Below are 13,834 nucleotides of genomic sequence, written 5' to 3' on the forward strand. Positions count from 1 at the left end.
AAAACTGGTATGGAGATGGAATGAGACAGTGTGCGTAAAGGATGATTCATATCTTGCTGACAGCCGAGGGGAAAAGGAGAAGATGGTGAAGGGCAACAGGATATGGATATTTTCTCAATGACAGAAACTTTCCTTCAACAAAACTGGGTGTAGAATGAAGAAAACAAAGAACGAAAGGGAGGAAGAATGCCGAATTGTCATGGACGGGACTGGAAACTACCTCTCCAGTGGAAACTGCGACCTTAACACAAAAACTTAGGCCACTAATCTATCCTGGCCATGTGGTTGATCTTGTGGTTAATTTCACTACTTCAGCCAAGCAAAGGATTAATGCGCTTTCAAGTTTCCGGGGATGAGGTCGGAGAAAAGAAACACTTTTTCAGCTTGCTGCTACTGTTTAGAGGGAGGTGTTGTTTGTTTTTCAGAGAAGCTCAGAATAGAATTAAATGGACGGTGCGAACAGATAAGATTAGTCTAGTTTACGATTGTCGTCAGAGAAGACGAGATGATTTGAAAGGTCCTGCCGACGGTGTTGACCACTGTTTTAGTCAACATGACTACTGCCGACGTTGTTGATAGTGTTAACTAGTTTTCCGCAATTAGTTCCGCCTATAGTGTAAACGTCGGATACATTGTGTTTATTTATAATACGCTCAACAATGTGATACTTCTCTGAGTTTCACTGTGGGACTGGGCAGGATATGGGACAACACAGCGTCCGCACACCTCAGACAGAACTGTGACGTCTCCAACCCTATCAGTCTGTCATCGCCCATCATTCTTCCATCAAGGGTGCCACGCTTCCGGTTTCTCTTCTCGTCACTCTCCTTCTACACGTATCCCCCTCTTGTCTCAGGCCCCGTACTTGTCACTCGCTCCTTCTCAATCTCTCCCTCTCTCCCGTCCTTCTCCCAGTCTCTCTCTTTCTTCCGGCGCTTCTCTCTTTCGCTCCCTGTGTCTCTCCCCATCTCTGCAAGACTCTCGTCCACTAGTCTCTCTTTCCTCCTAGTCTCTTTCCTCTGCCCCCTCACTCACTCTATAACTCTATCACCCACTCCCAGTCTCTCTCCAACCAACCTTCCTCCGCCAAAGTCTTTCTACCCATTATCCTGTTGCAGAAGCCATCCTCTTTTCATCTTCAGTTTTGTTACAGACGGGGTGATGTTTGCTTCCAGAATTTGCTGGTATTTAATTGAATTCGTTCTTCCCTTCAGGCAGAGGGAAATGTTTCCTGTGCCACTTGCCTACAACACAAGCCTAAAGCGTGATCGGTCCACCCCTGTGCTCATGAAATTCTGCACCCAAACATACCTTTGCTCATTGAGAGCAAGAAAATCTACTTTAACGTCATCAGTCCACAGGACTTGTTTCCAAAATGCTTCAGGCTTGTTTAGATGTTCCTTTGCAAACTTCTGATGCTGAATTTTGTGACGAGGACGCAGGAAAAGTTTTCTTCTGATGACTCTTCCATAAAGGTCATATTTGTGCAGTTGTCGCTGAACAGCAGAACAGCGCACCACCACTCCAGAGTCTGCTAAATACAGGAGGGGGCGGGACGCTCTCCCATTCCCAGTCCGGCGCAATCGTAGCTGGTGGGGTTTCTCTCCCCGGAGAGTGAGGTGCTGCTGCTCGCTTGCGAGGCGTTTCGAGTCGATAGGCTCTTCAGACCGAAGGGGCTGTGGAATGATGGGCGAAAGTTGGGGACTTTCCTCGTCTCTGTGGGTCTGATCCATGGGGGAGCGGCGACCCGGTAGCTGGAAGCTCCGTAGTTCCGGCACTGGTGGGTTTGTTCGTGCTCCTAGGCTCGGGGATTCCACGGTCCTGAGGTCAAAGGAAGGGTGTTGCGAGAGCGCAGAAATACCGGGTTACGCCTCTAGTGGGAGCTCTTAGATGTTTTTAATTTACTGTAGTTCCATACATCAATTTAACTACTTATGCAGTAATAAAAAAAGAACTCTTTAGAAAATATAATAAAACTAATATTTCATCGTGCTTCAGTCTGAAATGAATTGAAATTAACTTAATTTCTTATATCCTTCACATACATGAGGAGTAAAAATCTTCATGTCACGTCTCTATCTAAATGTGCAATCATAGTAATTTATAATAATTTATAGTAAATAGAATAGTCAATGTAGTATAGAGTACAAACAAATCAGCGTGAGTTAATCACTGTGATGGCCTGGTGGAAGAAGCTGTCTCGGAGCCTGTTGGTCCTGGGTTTTATGCTGCGGTACCGCTTCCCGGATGGTAGCAGCTGGAATAGATTGTGGTGGTGCTGACCAGGCTCTCCAATGAACGTTCTAGTCCTTTTGACACACCTGTCCCTGCAAATGTCCGGAATCATGGTAAGTTCACATCTACAGATGTGCTGTCCTGTCCACACAACTCACCGGAGAGTCCTGCGATTGAGGGAAGTACTGTCCCCATACCAGGCAGTGATGCCGCCAGTCAGGATGCTCTCAATTGTGCCCCTGCAGAAAATTCAGGATTTCTGGGACATACCAAACTTCCTCAACCGTCTGAGTTGAAAGAGGCGCTGTTCTGTACAGGCCACGTGAGGTCCTCGGTGATGTAAATGGCAGGAACCTAAAGCTGTTTACCCTCTCAACCGCAGATTCATTGATTTCAATAGGGGTTCGCCCGTCTCCATTCCTCCTGAAATCCACAACCATCTTCGTTTTTGCTACATTGACGGAGAGGTTGTTTACTTGACGACACTGTGTCAGAGAGATAACTTCTTCCCTGTAGGCCACTTCGTTATTTTTTGATATTAGGTCAATAAATGTAGTGTCGTCAGCAAATTTAGTTAACAGGTTAGAGCTGTGGGTGGCGATACAGTCATGGGTATAATGGGAGTAAGGGACGGATCTCAGTACATGACCTTGAGGGGCTCCTGTGATGAAAGTCGGAGGCGTGGAGGTGAGGGAGCCCACCCTTGCAACCTGCTAGCGAACAGAGAATCAGGTTCAAGGACGAGATCTCTGATCTTCCTGTCGAGCCTGGAGGGGATTATGATGTTGGAGTCCAAGAACAGCATTCCTACATAAGCACAATTCACCAGATGTGTAAGGACGGTGTGTAGAACAGTGGCTATTGCACTGTCTGTGGATCGGTTGTGTCGTTAGGCAAATCATAAGGGGTCCAGCCCCCTCCTTTCGTAAAAGGGTTATATATACTAATGACACAAGCCCGCGTCAGTCACCAAGTAATCGGAATGGCCCGCTGTGTCCCCACAACCTCGTGTTATTCCCCATAACTATCCCATTGCTCCACTCTCTGCCCACTGCCCCTTGTCAGTGTTCAAGTTAATCACTCTACCCACTCTCGTCCTATGGCTCTGTGTCATTTCCCGAAGTAATTAACTGTGTAAGTGGAATTATGAAGATATTAGGCTGGAACATCAAAGCATAAATCAGGAACGGATATGTCCTGTAAAATACACAACGGAAATGTGAATATATTTTAGGCTGCATTTACATGGGGTTCTGGACAGGTTTGCCCCATTCAGACAGGGGAAGGACGGTAGGGTGAAGGTACCATGGTTGACAAGAGATGTGAAACATCTGGTCAAGAGGAAAAAAGAAGCTTCAGGAAGCTGACCTCAGGATTAGAAAGCAGGGATCAGGCATGACTGTAGATTTACAAAGTAGCCGGGGACAAACTGAAGAATGGAATTATAATAACTAGAAACGACTACAGAAGGTCTGCAGTGGTTTTAAGAAAAACCCCGAGCCATTCGAGATGTATGCGAAGGAGAAGATTACCGGAAATGAGTGTAGTACCGGTCGGAGAAATAAAATGAAACAAGCCCCTGAGGTCGGGGGTAGAAGGGCAGGTCCTCAATGAAGACTTCAGTTCAGTATTCACCAGTCAGAGGGACATCTGTGAGAAAAGCGTTAAAGGGTCGATGAGCGACAAGGTTCCAGGGTTAAGGATGTACAAGGATGTACCGTACGTTTGAAAAAAAATCTGTATAATTAAGTTCTCTTGTGTGGTCGAGAGAATCCCTGGGTGACTGACGGAAGCGGTGTGTCCTAATTCAGTGACTGGCTAATCATTGGAGAACATTCTTAGACACAGGATTGACGGGATTTTCCAGAAGCAGTATCTGATTTGCGAGAATCAGTGTGGCTTTATGAGGGGCGGATCATCTCTCACGACCCAGGTTCAATTCTCTGAGGATGTGACGGTCATCCATCGGTTAACCATGGTAAGACCTTTCAGAACGTTAGAGAACTTGGTGTCTTGGAAAAGTTGGCTTATGGATTCAGGACTGACGCCCAAGAAATCAGAGAATATATGTGGCAGGTGTGTTTTCCCTTGGATGCTGGTGCCAGTGGTGTCCTGCAGAGATCTATTCTTAGACCCCCGGATTTTAGTGCTTTAAAAATGATGTGAATAAGGAAGTGGAATGGTGCGTTATTGTATTTGCAATGATGTTGAAGTTGGTGGAATTATGGATAGTATATAAGCTAGACAGAGTTTACAACAGGACAGTGACAGGACGCAGAGCAGCGCTGAGAAGTTACAGATGGTGCTCAACCCGGATGTCATAAGGGGACATGGAATGGACACAAATGCCGGACGCAGGCACCGAAGTACTAGGGGCAGAACGGGGACAACTAAAGGATAGAACAAGGTGAGGTGACCGTGGCTGAGGGACGTGGCATTCAAAGGTGATCCTGGGGCTCAGAGATAGTTCAGGCAAGACAGGAGGAACCCAGAGTTCAGGCATGGCAGGAGGAAGGCGGGGTCTCGGGGGTCCGTGTCGACGCGGGGTCTCGGGCGTCCGTCCCGACGCGGGGTCTCGGGCGTCATGGCGAGGCAGGATCTTGGAGAGGCTAGAGGATGGGTCTTTGGGACAAGGAATGCAGGGAAGAGAGCCCACTGGGCGGGCCGCATAACTGCTTGCCTGGGCCGCCTCCCAGTCATGAACACAGAGGCCTGGGCAAGACGCGGGACACCTGAGCAGTTGCGGCGTACCACCCGTTGGAAGCGAGGTGTAGGAAAAAGACAAAGTCTTCCGCCAGGCAACGGCAATCTGGCCTGACTGACCCGACGGAGGCGAGGGGTAGGAAGGGGACGAGCTCCAGGGTGACTACGAGACTGAATCACAGAACTGGTTGATCAGCGGTGGGTACTCCAAGCCGGGGCGAACAGGACGCACAGAACGAAACCGGGCTAACAACGCAAGCAGGGCAACCATGATGAACGGGGAGAAATGGATAGGCATACAGCGCGACTGCGCGAGGCAGGCGAACCGGAAAGAACAGCGGGACCAGCACGTACGAGAGAAACAGGCAGACAGGACGACCCCCCAACTAGGTTCAGTCCCAGAGCACCTTATATACACCTTCCAGTCGTCGGGCATCAGGTGAGCCTCCTTGAGTCCAAACAAGCCACAATGATCCACAGGTGTGACTTATTGGCTCAAAGGGTGAAAGGAGGGACTGCTACAAGACCCGGAGTCAGCGCCCCGGATCAAGACCCGGAATGCGGGCTCTGGACCGGAGCATAACACCGGAACATTACGGAGAGATTCACTTTGGAAGGGTGAATTTGAATGTGTTCACTGGAAAACCTGCTCTTCAAACTGTCCACAGCCCTCGCTAATTTCCTGAAGAAACGCTCCCTTTTTGATCAAAGGTCTCTGGAATATCGCTGTGGAACTTTCAAAGTGTTTGTAGGAATATGTGCAGTGCATTTTATTGTAACACATGTCAGCTGTCACTGTGATTTCCATCACTCACACCGCCTGGAATGAATGGAACGAATGAACGAATAGATGAACGGAAGTTCCTATAAAATAAAGAAGTATTCTCCATTTCACCTGCCAGAACAAACTCCTTCCCTCAATTTCAGAAGCGAACGTGCACGGGCAAATATTACAAAATGAATTGACTTCAAGATGAATGCCTGTTTTAAAGCAACAGTGATGTAAAATATGCTACTTAAATAGCTGAAGCCAGGTACCATGGAAAATAACAGGGGGGAAAAAAGCACATCTTATGTCGCTTTAAATTAAGATTCGTTTGAGGAGTCAAATTCACCAGCCCGGTCAAAGTGACTATAAATAGCTTAAGATAAGTGTTCGTGCATTTGGTTGTCAGTAATGTCCCTGACGTGACAACCATGCTAATTACATGAGTGGAATTGCTCTCACCTCAATAAAAGTCTGCTAAACCGATCACCAGTCCATCTGAGCAGCTGAAACGCTCCGTACAACTGAACGCTGCTTCTGACGGAATATGGGATATCCGGCGATTTACTACATCGCGGCCATTTACTATCCCACACTTGTAGCAGTTGGTGACCCCGGTAAGATGCCGGAGCTGGTTACTTTATGTCTGGTGCCTCGTTATTCTGCTGCGGGATCCGCACTGCTGCTGAGCACAGATGCTACCGTCGGCAGAAACGGGTTTCCGGAATGGAGGATTCAGGCATCTAGCGGTTTTATTTTCATTTTCCATACTTTGATTGCAGTGTTTTCTTCTTTTGTTAATTAAGGTAGTGTCGGTATTGTCGTTGTTTCATAATTTTACCTCGCTAGGCTTTCAGAAGTGATGCTGGTTTAAGCTTTTCTAGGTCCGTGTCTCTATCAGTGCAGACACTTCGACCTTATAACAACATGGCAGCTTATTTAAATGACGGTTCAGTCTATTTACGACACATAGGTCTCTTCTTCTGTAAGTCAGTAAATGAGATCTCATGATTTATATCTCCTTGACTGCTCTTTCTCCTCTAATAATGGAAATGGTGTTGTTTACAGGAGCGATCGACTGCTCACCCGTACGTGAGTCGTGGAACTCGGATGCCTCGCTCTAAACTGTGGGAAGGTCGCCAATCCACTGACACTCACATCCGTCATTGTCCTCCAGCCGGAGAGCAGTGACCGAGACCGCACACACTGGATTCCTGCTTTCCACTTCCAAACAGACCATACCCTCCATAGCATCGGTAGAATGAGGGCATTCAGGGAGCTGACCGTATTTCTATTTTCTTTCCAAATTTCTTGCAGTTAATTTACCGGCGGTTGTGATCCTCTCTCTGGGAAAATGCGGACTCTCCAAATGCATTACCCGTTACCTGGTTGGAATGGCAACAGCGGATCTGATGGTGTTTATCGTTGCAGCTTTAGTGGAACACACCAACAATATCCACATTTATTCCAGATCCCTGCTCATCACTCCTGTGTGCGCTCTGACACTTGTACTTCGGACTGTAATGACGGACTGTTCTGTTTGGTTCATGGTCAGTTTTACCTTCGATCGCTTCATCGCAATATGTTGCCAAAAGTTGCGGCAACGATACTGAACCGAGAGAACAGCAACGGTGGTTATCGTGACCGTGGTTATAGTGAGCTGCGGGATATGTGTTCCGTTTTACTTTGCCGTTGATCCTGACGTCATCATTGACAACACGCCGTGGCGGTGCACCGCCACATATGAATACGCTACTTCACCCGTATGGAAAGGATACCAATTACTGGACAGTATTTTAACACCATTACTACCAATCAACTTAATCCTGGTGTTTAACGGGTTAACAGTGAGGCATATCGTTGTGGCAAATAGAGTCCGCAGAAGGCATCGGCACAGCAGCGACAATCAGAAAGATGCCGAGGTGGAAAAACGCAAAAAAGTCGATGATTTTGTTGTTTTCTATATCAGCTAATTTCATATTACTTTGGATGTCCAATGTAGTCTATTCGCTGAAATGGCAAGTGCAAAACTATTTTTACGAGGACAGATATTTGAGTTCCCCGGTATACATCCTCCAACAATTTGGGTTCATGTTGCAAATGCTCAGTGTGTGCAGCAACACTTGTATCTATACACTGACACAGAGGAAATTCAGAGAAGAGCTGAGGAATGGAATGACTTATATGTTTACATTAAATGGCCATCTGTGTAGATAACGCCCGTGTCTAATGACAATTCAGCGGAACTTTCAAATAAAGCCCTTTTACAATGAATAGGTTTGGCAAATTTGACATTAATTCAAACAATCGTATGCCTGGCCATCCAGAAATTGCTGAATTGGCGTAAGATTTATCACTTCACTCAATTCAGGTAGGTAGCAAATACAAACGTTCAATGCTGCTGGCGTGATTGTTCCGAATATCTTCAGGTCTTTCGGGGTTTTCGATGTTGAAAAATGGACAGGGTCGGATAACAGAGTGTAAAGGGAGTGCGATGGGAAACCAGGGACTGTATCGCAGCTGCAGAAAGGGAGGACAACGTGCAGCGTTCGTTTGTTCATACACTGTGAGACTAATACTGAAACATGAAGGGCCATCTGGAGTATTTTGTATAGCCGCCCACCAGATTGACAAAAGAAAACAAGCACACACAACGGGAACAGTGAGGAACCGATCGAGAGCGGAACATGTACATCGACCAGATTACTGGCACGGGTAATTGAAACTCCCCTAATATTTGTTGGCACCTCCTCAGGTTTAAAGGTTTAGCTATGGCATAATTTCTCAGTTGTGTCCGGGAAAGATTCATGTCACTATATGAAGAAAGACGGACTAGCGAGCAGTAAATACCTGATCTATTATTAGAAAAGGAACCGTGTCAGGTGACAAATCTCTCCGCGGGTCTGCATGTCAGAGCAATACGGCATGTCAGAGAACTCCCCTATATTTACCTGGCACAGGGTTAGGACCAGGGAGTATGGAATTTGGGCTCTGCGAATTATGGCGCTACCTGGCAGGAACTTGGGAACGTACATTGGGAAATGATGTGCTCAGGGAAATACGCAACAGATATGTGGAGATTGACATGGGGTTCAGTATAGGCTTATCTCAGTGACGCCGGGAAAGGATGATACCGTAACGTAACCCTGGGTGACAACAAAATTTGAACGAGTCAAGAGGAAGACAGAAACAAACTTAAAATTTTGGAAGAAGGGATCGGGTAGGGTTATGGTGAATCGCAGTGCAGACTGGAGAGAATGTTAAAATGGACTGAGCGGAGATAGAAGGGAACTTTAGAAGTTCTTGGCGAGTTGCAATGTGAAGAACAGGAGAGTGACTAGAGAGAGTCTGTGCAGGTCAGAAGGAAAAGAGGAAAATATGTGTCTGTAGTCCAAGAAGGCAGCGAAGCTCCTTTATGAATACATTGATGAATATGAACACATTCATATTCATCAGGCACATATGTTCGAACTTGCCGACGCTAAGAAAGAGGATGTGCTGGAAACTGAAAAGCATTATGATAGACGATTTTCCGGTGCCAGAAGGAATATAGTCCAGGTAATTTTGGAATGAGAGCGAAGATATTGCTGCGCTTTTGGAGGGGAAGATTGAGGTGAGGGTGGCAGATGTTATCCTATTACCTTTGTTGACGAATGGGGATACTTCTTCGAACTATAGACCAGTGAGACTTATATCAGTAGTGGATAACCTATTGGAGAAGATTATTGTAGAGGGAATTTCTGAATAGTTGGAGAAATGTAGCCAGACTACTGAGAGCCAACATGGCTTTTTGAGTGGCATGTTGTCCTTTATGAAAAGGAAACAAACAGAAGAATAAGATCAGTCGATGTGGGGGCATTAATCTCGGTCAGGCGTTTGATCAGTTCTCCATAATAGACTCATTCAGAAAGTGAGGAGGCAAGGGATCCAGGGAAACCTGGCTGCGTTGATTCAGAATCTGCTTACTAACAGAAGGCAGATGATGTAGCAGACAGAGTGAATTCTGCTTGGAAGACAGCGGGCATCCGTGTTCCGCACGAACGGTTAAAATTATATTTTAACTATATTTGGGCTCTGCAGTAACAGAGGGAAATATCCATTAGCCCCGATAATATACAACAAAAGAGACAGAGAGAGACTGAGGGGTAGAGGGAATGACTGTAGATTCAGACCAACTGATGAGGAAGAGACGAGGAAAGAAAATGCGGAACGAGAGAGACGAGGGAGGGACATTAGGGAGCGACAGAGAGGCGGTAGAAGGCGGCCGAATCTGGGAGACAGAGGGTCCGGAGTGCTGAGGAGAGAGAAAGTGGCGAGGGAGAGTGAGGCTGAGGATTGAGAGAAAGTGCAGGGGGAAAGAGAGAGAGGACGAATGGGGGCAGAGGGCGGGCTGAGGATAGAGACCTGGGGAAGAGATGGTGAGAAAGTTCGGAGTGTGGAAGGAAATGGGGGTAGGGAAGGTACTGGAAGTAGAGAGGTCACGTGAAAATAACGATTGGGATGGTGGGACTCCAGGGGCAGACAGCGAGAAAGTGTGGGGGAGCGGGAGTGGAAAAAGAGAGAGAGAGAGACGCGTGAAAAAGGCGGACTGGAGAGAGAGCGAGACGGGGTTGCGAAAGAAGAGAAAGAGACGGGGAGAGAGAATATCGGTGGAAAACGAGAACGGAGGCCGCACGGAGTGATTTGTCGCGGGTTGACGAAACATTTGCAGAGAGACCTCAGGGCTGGAGAGAGACAGAGATGAGTGGCTGTGAGGTGAGAGACGAGCAGAAAGCCTGGCGGAGGCGAGGGGAGAGACTTAGTGAGAACCGGCAGAGCAGAACAGTAGGGGAAGCAGATAGAGAGTCTGGGGGCTGAGAGACAGACTGGGATGAGGGAGGTTGGGGCATTCTGAGTCAGAGAAAAGTTTCTGTATCGTGCGTCATTTGAGGGTTTTCAGACCCGCACGCCATTTTAGAATTGTACAACTTCCATTGTAAAATCACTTTGAAACATCCATCCAACCCTTTTCGTCTCGGTCAGACTCCTCTCTCTCTCTCTCTCTGTCACATTGATCACACACTCCACCCCTTTTCGCGATCTCCATCTCTAACCAATTTCGCGACCACCCTCCCTTCCTCTCCCGAACACACCCACCTAGATCCCCTACTCCGACCTAAACCTCACTCTCTCTTTCTCTCCGACCTTCCGCAGAAATCGTCTTCCCTACCCTTTGTGGTGTCCCTTATCCTCCCCGGACGGGACGGTGCCTGCCTGCCGACAAGAGGTGGCGTGCCCCAGCGAGTTCACGGACGGGCTACAGCCAGCCCTCTTTCCAGTCTGCAGTCGGAGCTAAGTGCAGTCTGGAGCCGGGCCGAACTGGAGATGGGTACGCTCCAAGAGAAAATGTCCCCTCCCAGAGAGAGAGAGAAACCGTCCCGTGTTCCCGTCGCCGTGTTCCACCACCACCCTCCTGCTCCCTTCTACTTCCTATTCGGTACTGTGATTCGCCGGTGCCTACCGTCATCCAGGCACAAAACGCCCCAGACCTCCTGCCTCAGTCTCAATTGGTGAGGGTGCTGGAGGCGCAGGAGCATCCCCATTGTGTGTACCGAGGGGTCTCGCTTGCGAGGCGTTTCGGGTCGAGAGGTCCTGAGGCCGAAGAGGCTGTAGGAAGGTAAGGGAAGGTTGTAGATTTACATCACGTCTGTGACCCATGGGGCAGAGCCGGCCCGGTGGGTGGGTGTACAGAACATCCGGCACTCGTGTGTTTGGCGGTGCTTCTGGGCTCCGGGATTCTGTAGCCTGGAGGTCAAAGGAAGGCTAGACTGAAAGCATGGGAATGCGCGGCTGTGCCTTTAGGGAAAGCTGCTGGACAGAGGGTTGGGGCGGGGAAGCTCGAGTTTTCATTTTAACTATTTATGGAATAACACAAACCTAACACTTGTGATAAATACAGTAAAATTTGTATTTTTGCGTGCTTCACTCTGTACTGGCACCCACCTTTCGTAAACTCTAATCCCAGAGGCCTGTGTCAGTACCAAAATAATACCACCATCTCGCTGTCTCCCCAGCTTCGTGTCACCCCAAACTAACCCCAGTGCCCCGTGAAATCCCAGCTTATTACCCATAGCCCTGTGTCAGTCCATAAAGTAATCCGTCTGCCCCACTCTCTTCCCACAGCCCTGTGTCAGTCCTTAAACTAAACCCGCTGCTCCGCTCTCTCCCCACACCATTGTGTCAGTTCCCAAACGAAACTCGTTACCACAATCTCTCCCCAGAAAACTATGTTAGTCCCCAAATTAATCACACTGCCCTGCTATCTCCCCACATCCGCGTGTCAGTACCCAAACGAATCCTGTTACCGCGATCTATTCCCTATGAACCTATGTCTGTCCCCGAACTAACCACACTGTCCTGCTATCTCCCCGCAGGCCCGAAGTTTCCAAAGAAATGAATTGGCTAAATGTAATTGTGATCCTTTGGGCTGGAAAATAGTTTTCTCCATATATGTTGGAAATGGTTAAGGGCTCTTTTGTGAAAGGTGATTTACCCTCTACTTTTTATGAGGCTTCTATTTCTTTAATTCTTAAAAAGGATTAAGATCCTACTAATTGTGCCTCAAAAAGACCTATTTCATTATTGAATGTCGATGCTAAGATCCTGTCAAAGATAATGGCCAATCGGTTAGAATATAATGGGTGAAATTATTTTTAAAGATCAAACAGGATTTATCAAGAGTCGTTATTCCATTTCAAATGTTCGGAGATTATTTAATCTTATATTTTCGTCTTCGTTCAAAATTCCAGAATGCATCGTCACTTGGGATGCTGAAAAAGCGTTTGATCGAGTCGAATGGAAACAATTATTGAATGTTTTAGAATAATTTGGTTTTGGTGTTCATTTTAATAATTGGATTAGAATGATATATAAAACTCACATTGCTACAGTTATTACTAATAATTATAAATCATATTTTTCAGCTTTCACGGGGAATAAGGCAGGGTTGTCCATTAAGTCCTTTGTTATTTAACTAAATATTAGAACCCCTTGCTATTGCTCGTCGTGAAGCTAAAGATATTCATGGGATTCTTGTGAGATTCATAAGATTTCGCTTTATGCTGCTGATTTACTGGTTTATATGTCTAATCCCGAGGAATATATCGATGCATTGATGAAATTATTTAATTAATTTGGAGATTTTTCAGGATATAAAATTAATTTGAATAAAAGTGAACTGTTTCCTTTAAATGAAACTGTCTATACACATGATAATACTCCTTTCCAAGTTATGGATTCCTTTAGATGTCTGGGCATTATATTCACTAAAAAAAAGGATCTTTATAAAGCTATTTTTCCCTTGGTAGATTCTATGTAGTACTTATTTAGCTGATGGAACCCACTTACATGTTCACTTGTTAGCCGCATCCATATAGTCAAAATGATGATATTTCCAAAAATTTTATACATTTCATAATTACCCTTTTTTGACTAAGAAGTTTTTTGATCGAATTGATTCTATTATCTCATCTTTTATTTGGAATGACAAAAGACCAAGAATTGGTAAATATCACTTACAAAAATTGTAAAACGACGAATGTCTTCTTTTTCCTAATTTAAGAATGTATTACTGGGCTGATAATGTGCGATATATGTCCTTTTGGTTCTACTGGGTTGATAAGAATGTGCGGCCAACTTTGGCAGATTTGGAATTGAAAGCTGTGAAACAGCTTCATTTAATCTCGTTATTGGGAGAGGCTCTACGGGAACAATTAAATAAATTTGCTCATTCTTTACAAATTTCTGTCCAGTTCCGTTTTTTTAATCTTAAAAAATGTAAACTTTTCAGTTTAATTTATCAAAACTATTTTTAAGCCTTCTTTGAGAGATCCATTTTTTTATTTTGGAAAGATAATGGTATTAATTATTTTTGGGTCTATTTAAACAAGATAGACTGATCTATTTTGAACAATTAGTCGATAAATACTCTCGTTCATATTCACACTTCTCACAATACCTCCAATTTTGACATTTCTTACAAAAATATTGAAGTAATTTTCCTTGCATATTAGAGGCCGACCTGTTAAATACTATTATGAATATGAACCCTTTGATTAAGGGTTCCACTGGAAGAATTTATAATTTATTATT

The sequence above is a fragment of the Hypanus sabinus genome, unplaced genomic scaffold (assembly GCF_030144855.1).
Source record: "Hypanus sabinus isolate sHypSab1 unplaced genomic scaffold, sHypSab1.hap1 scaffold_88, whole genome shotgun sequence".
Classification (NCBI taxonomy): domain Eukaryota; kingdom Metazoa; phylum Chordata; class Chondrichthyes; order Myliobatiformes; family Dasyatidae; genus Hypanus; species Hypanus sabinus.